We start from the raw sequence: 6,355 nt of genomic DNA on the forward strand, positions 1-6,355 counted from the left end.
CCTTCCTGTTTCGCCCCTGGTCTGTGAGGGCTCTGGTCCAGGCCTCCCTGGGCCTCTCCCCCACGCCTGGTCTCCCGATCTCGGGCGACTCTTGCGCATTTATTCACACCCGGATGTCTCAGGGGTGTGAATTTTTTTTCCTCAGCATTTTTTTTTTTTTTTTAACGATCCTGATGCTGCCGCATCCACAGGATTAGAGCAGTGCTGAGCACATAAGTCTAATAAGTACCAAGTTGGTCAGATGTATTTACATCATAATCTCAAGTTGTATTTATTGATATGTAAGAGACGTATGTGTTTTCTAAGTATATGTGCTATTTTGATACTTTAATACAATGTGTAATGATTAAATCAGGGTAAATGAGCTATCCCCTTAAACATTTGTCTTTATACCGGGAACATTCCAGTTACTCTCTTCTATAATAACATTTTAAAATAATACAACAGATTACTGTTAACTATAGTCACCCTACAGAACTATCCAACACTAGGTCTTATTCCCTCTTGAGGAGACCACAGATCACCTGGTGACCATCAAGCAGGCCCCTTATCTGAGGAATTTAGAATTAGATATCCCTGTTATCTAAAGTTGGCACCTGGTACCAGGTTAAATCAAAGGAAATAGAGCCCAAAATTCTTAAATGAACTTAGAAGGATCCTGGCTAAATGAACCCAACTTGGATTGAATTTGCAAAAGATGAGACATTGGAAAAGAGACATGAAAAATCCACCACGGCATGCTCAGTCCTGTCTTGCTGAGGCTGCACTCTTCTCCAGCGTTCTTTCTAATAAAACTCCTTTTTCAAACCTATATTGTTGTCGATAAATTCTTCTTACCAATCAGCAAGTCGACCACTTTCTGATGCTGGGGCTCTTGACACCTTGCCCAGCACTTCTACCTATTTTTGTACCTATTAATGAGCCTGTTCATCCCCTTCTCCTGGCTACCTTTCCTGGCCTCTGGTAACCACCAACCTATCTTCATGAGATCCGCTTTTCAAGTTCCCGTGATACTTTTCTTTGCCTGACTTGTTTCACTTAACATAATGACCTCCAGTTCCATCAGTGTTGTTGCAAATAGGATTTTATTATTTTTTATGGCTGAATAGTATTCCATTGTGTATATTCACATTTTCTTTATCCAGTCATCCATTGATGAACACTTCGGTTGATTCCATATTTTCGCTATTGTGAACAGTGCTAATAAGCGTGGGAATGCAAATATCTCTTTGATATATTAATTTCTTTTTTTTTTTTTTTTTGAGACTCCATCTTGCTCTGTCACCCAGCCTGAAGTGCAGTGGCACCATCTTGGCTCACTGCAACCTCCGCCTCTGTGTTGAAATAATTCTCGTGCCTCAGTCTCCCGAGTAGCTGAGACTATAGGTGTGTGCCACCACGCCTGGCTAATTTTTGTATTTTTAGCAGAGACAGGGTTTTACCATGTTGGCCAGGCTGATCTTGAACTCCTGACCTCAAGTGATCCACCTGCCTCAGCCTCCCAAAGTGCTGGGATTATAGGCGTGAGCTACTGCACCTGGCCCTTCCTTTTTGATATATACCCAGTACTGGGATTGCTGGATCATATGGTAGTTCTGTTTTTAATCTTTTGAGGATTCCATACTGTTTTCCATAGTGGCTGCACTAATTGAGATGCTTGCCAGCAGTGTATGAGGTTCCTTCTTCACATCCATCTTGGCATGTTATTCCCTTTTTGATAAAAGCCATTTTAACTGGGATGAGTGATACCTTACTTTCTTTGCATTTCTCTGATTAGTGATATTGAGCCCTTTTTCATCTCTTGCCATTTGTATCTCTTCAGAAATGTCTATTCAGATCTTTTGCCCACTTTTAAATCGGATTGTTTTCTTGCTATTGAGCTCCTAATATATTAGTCATTAGTCCCTCATCAAATGGATAGTTTGCAAATATTTTCTCCCATTCTGTATGTTGTCTCTTTGCTTTGTTGTTTCCTTTGCTGTGCATACGCTTTTTAATTTGATGTAATCCCATTTGTCTGTTTTTGCTTTTGTTGCCTGTGCTTTGAGGTCTTTGCCCAGATCAATACCCTGGAATGTTTCCCCAGTGTTTTCTCTCTTTTCTTTTTTTTTTTTTTTTTTTTTTTCTTTCTGAGATGGAGTCTCGCTCAGCTGCCTAGGCTTGAGTGCAGTGGCGCAATCTTGGCTCACTGCAACCACCGTCTCCTGGGTTCAAGCAATTCTCTGTCTCAGACTCCTGAGTATCTGGGATTACAGGCACCCTCCATCATGCCTGTCTAATTTTTGTATTTTAGTAGAGACAGCGATTCACCATGTTGGCCACGCTGGTCTCAAACTCCTGACCTCAGGTGATCCACCTGCCTCAGCCTCCCAAAGTGCTGGGATTACAGGCATGAGCCACTGTGCCACACCGTTGAAAAGGGAGGCAAGTACAAGACTGGGCCAATTCCAATTCAGTAAATGCTATCACTGTTTACCCCTTCTCAAGATATGATTAGACTTTGTTAGTAATGTTCAACTTTTCACAAAGATGGTAAGTGCCATCTCAAAACTTAACTGGAGATTGGTTTTATATCTAGATTTATATAGCTGGTTATGTGAATATATTTAAATACTGGGGAAATTCCTTCACTGTCTCAGAACCCAGCAAGATTCACCTGTGTTTTGTGTTCATTTGCCTCGTAAAGGCAAGGGCTGAAGATAAACAAGGTAGCAATGTCTAGAGTTTTGGCCTTAACGATGCCAATCTAATTATAATTCCCTGTATTTAAAATGGTTCCTTTTACTTACTGAAAGGCATTTTAGTATGATTTATGTGTAATATTAAAGATTATTCAACACTTCTCACATCTTATAAATCTATAAGGTCACATGCTTTTAAAATAGTAGCAAGTTAAACTTCACTCTTGAATTCTTTACAATCTAAGTCAAACTAAGTTATAATTTAGGATTGTCTTTAAACAGCCATTCAGAAACATAAAACTGTAGAACTGTGTATTTGTGATTGGGAATGGTGCTTTTGCCAACTTAAAAGGATTAAAGTAGCGGAGATATACACAAATTTTAAAACTATGTGTGATCACAAGACTAAAGATAATTAAAAAGAAAACCACAGATCATTAAAAAATATATATATATAAAAATTAGCCGGGCATGGTGGCGCACGCCTGTAGTCGCAGCTACTCGGGAGGCTGAAGCAGAGGAATTGCTTCAACCTGGGAGGCAGAAGTTGAAGTGAACTGAGATAGCACCACTACACTCCAGCCTGGGCGACAGAGCAAGACTCTGTCTCAAAAAAAAAAAAGAAAAAAAAATTGCATTTCTGCCTAACTAATTTTTGTATTTTTATTAGAGACAAGGTTTCACTATGTTGGTCAGGTCTCGAACTCCTGACCTCAAGTGATCTGCCGACCTCAGCCTCCCAAAGTGCTGGGATTACAGTTGTGAGCCTACTGTACCTGGCCATATTTCCTTCTTTCTTTTTTTTTTTTTTTTTTGAGATGGAGTCTCGCTCTGTTGCCCAGGCTGGAGTGCAGTGCAGTGGCACAATCTTGGCTCACTGCAAGCTCTGCCTCCCAGGTTCATGCCATTCTCCTGCCTCAGCCTCTTGAGTAGCTGGGACTACAGGCGCCCGCCACCATGCCTGACTAACTTTTGTATTTTTAGTAGAGATGGGGTTTCACCTTGTTAACCAGGATGGTCTCGATCTCCTCACCTTGTGATTTGCCTGCCTTGGCCTCCCAAAGTGCTGGGATTACAGGTGTGAGCCACCACGCCTGGCCACATTTATTTCAAGAAATAAATTTTTTGTTAGTTTACAAAGCACTTTGGTATATTTCATGTGATTCTTACAATGGTGGTGAGTGTGTTGTTTCTTTTGTTTAATTTTAAAAATTGGAGCTGAGCGGGGCAGCTCATCCCAACACTCTGAAAGGCCGAGGCAGGAGGATTGTTTGAGCCCAGGAGTTGGGGACCAGCCTGGGCAACATGGCAAGGCCCTGTCTCTACAAAAAACTTAAAAAATTACATGCCTATGGTTCCAGTTACTTGAGAGGCTGACGGGGAACTGGGGGGGAATCGCTTGAGCTGAGGAGGTCAAGGCTGCAGTGGGTCATGATCTCATGCCACTGCACTCCAGGCTGGACGACAGAGTGAGACTGTGTCTCAAAAAAAAAAAAAAAAAAAAAATGTGAATAACTGATGAACACTGAACTTGTGCAAAAGTTTGAAATGTCTTTAATCATATGACATTTAAGAAGAAACTTTTAGGAGTTCTGGATGACTTCAGTTTTGGCTGTTTGCAAAGGAAGCAGCTGTGAAGGGGTGTGGAAAATAGGAATGACAGAGAGAGGAGAGACAAGTGGTCAGATGTGTGCTTCTTGAACCAAGGAGGGATACAGTTGGATGGAAGGAAAACCAAAAGAAGACAGGCTTTTCTGATCCAGTCCGCGTGGTAAACTCTTTTCTTTTTTTTTTGAAACGGAGTCAGTCTGTCACCCAGGCTGGAGTGCAGGGGCATGATCTCAGCTCACTGCAACCTCTGCCTCCGGGGTTCAGGTGATTCTCCTGCCTCAGACTCCTGAGTAGCTGAGGTTACAGGCAAGCACCACCACGCCCAGCTAAATTTTTTGTGTTTTTAGTAGAGACAGGGTTTCACCATGTTGGCCAGGCTGGTCTCAAACTCCTGACCTCAAGTGATCCACCAGCCTCAGACTCCCAAAGTGCTGGGATTACAGGCATGAGTCACTGCACCTGGGCCCGTGGTAAACTCCTAAAAGGAGTCAACAATGCTCCTACTCCTGGTCTGCTACAGGATGAAACAGCCACTATAGTGTAAAGATGACAGATGTTTCAGCAGTGAGAGCCAGAGAGAATGAACTGGAGTTAACATTCCTGAGACATACACATCACCATCAAGACCTGAAATGGACCACAGTCAGCATTAATTCTTACCAAGTGAATACACTGCACGGTTTGAAAAAGTCAAGTATTACTTGTGGCAGATTGGATTATTTTTCAGAATTAGTCACTCCCCTTCCCCCTGCATGGGTGGAGTCTACGTCCTGTCCCTTGATTTTGGGTTTGGCCTTGTTTTGGTCCATGGAATGTGAACAGACACCTGAACAAAGCCTTGAAAAGTCTGCCCTGATGATTAGGTTGTGCTCTTATACTGTTGAATTGCTGTAGGAAGAGCTTTTCCCCCAGGCAAGTTGCTGCTGTTCCCTCAACCTGGGTTTCAGAATGAACATGTGGAACAGAGTGGCCCCAGCCAACCTGCACAGCTAACAACCTGAAGCAGAGTTACTACAACCCAGTGGCAAACTGTAGCAGCCAGGTTTTGCTATGGAGCAGTAGTTAACCCATGCAGCAGCAGCCCTCTAACTCAGTCCTTCCCCTTAGCCCTGCTCCCCAGAAGCAAGTATTTTCAACTGTTTCAATTATTTCTTCTGGTAGTATATCAGTCTTTTGAAACAGTATGCTAATATTTTATTTCTCATTTATCATCTTTAGACCTTATATATTGACTTCCTGGCAGGTCTTATAATTTTCCTTCCACAGATGTGAAGGTTGAGGTCCAGAAGGGTGAAATGACTGTGTAAGGTCCTGCAGTCTTGGTCAAATTCAGATTACTGATGCTAAATTTCACACTCTACCCACCATATACTGTCTACCGATTAAAAGTCAGTTACACTCAAGACACTCTACAGTTCATGCATATTTCCCATCACACATAAAACCAAAAAAAATTTTACCAAAAAATACTGCTGTACTACTGACAACGAAGACACTTCTGAGTTCAGTCTCCAATTTCCAGGCAGAACCGCCCCCATCCTATCCACTACCTTTTTTTTTTTTTTTTTTTTTTGAGACGGAGTCTGACTCTGTCGCCCAGGCTGGAGTGCAGTGGCGCGATCTCGGCTCACTGCAAGCTCCGCCTCCTGGGTTTACGCCATTCTCCTGCCTCAGCCTCCTGAGTAGCTGGGACTACAGGCGCCCTCCACCGCGCCCGGCTAATTTTTTGTATTTTTAGTAGAGACGGGGTTTCACCGTGGTCTCGATCTCCTGACCTTGTGATCCGCCCACCTCGGCCTCCCAAAGTGCTGGGATTACAGGCGTGAGCCACCGCGCCCGGCTCCACTACCTTTTTAAATCAACATTTGACAACTCTTTATGCATCGCGGGAGGTACAAAGGAAGAAACTGCCGGTTTTATTTCTTTTTTAGAGACCGGGCCTGGCTATGTTGCCCAGGTTGGCCTCCACCTCCTGGGCTTAAGGGATCCTCCTGCCTCAGTCTCCCAAGTAGCTGGAACTACAGGTGTAAGCAACTATGCCTGGCCAAAAACGCCGTTTTTTC

This window comes from Macaca mulatta, chromosome 1, assembly GCF_049350105.2.
Source record: "Macaca mulatta isolate MMU2019108-1 chromosome 1, T2T-MMU8v2.0, whole genome shotgun sequence".
NCBI lineage: Eukaryota > Metazoa > Chordata > Mammalia > Primates > Cercopithecidae > Macaca > Macaca mulatta.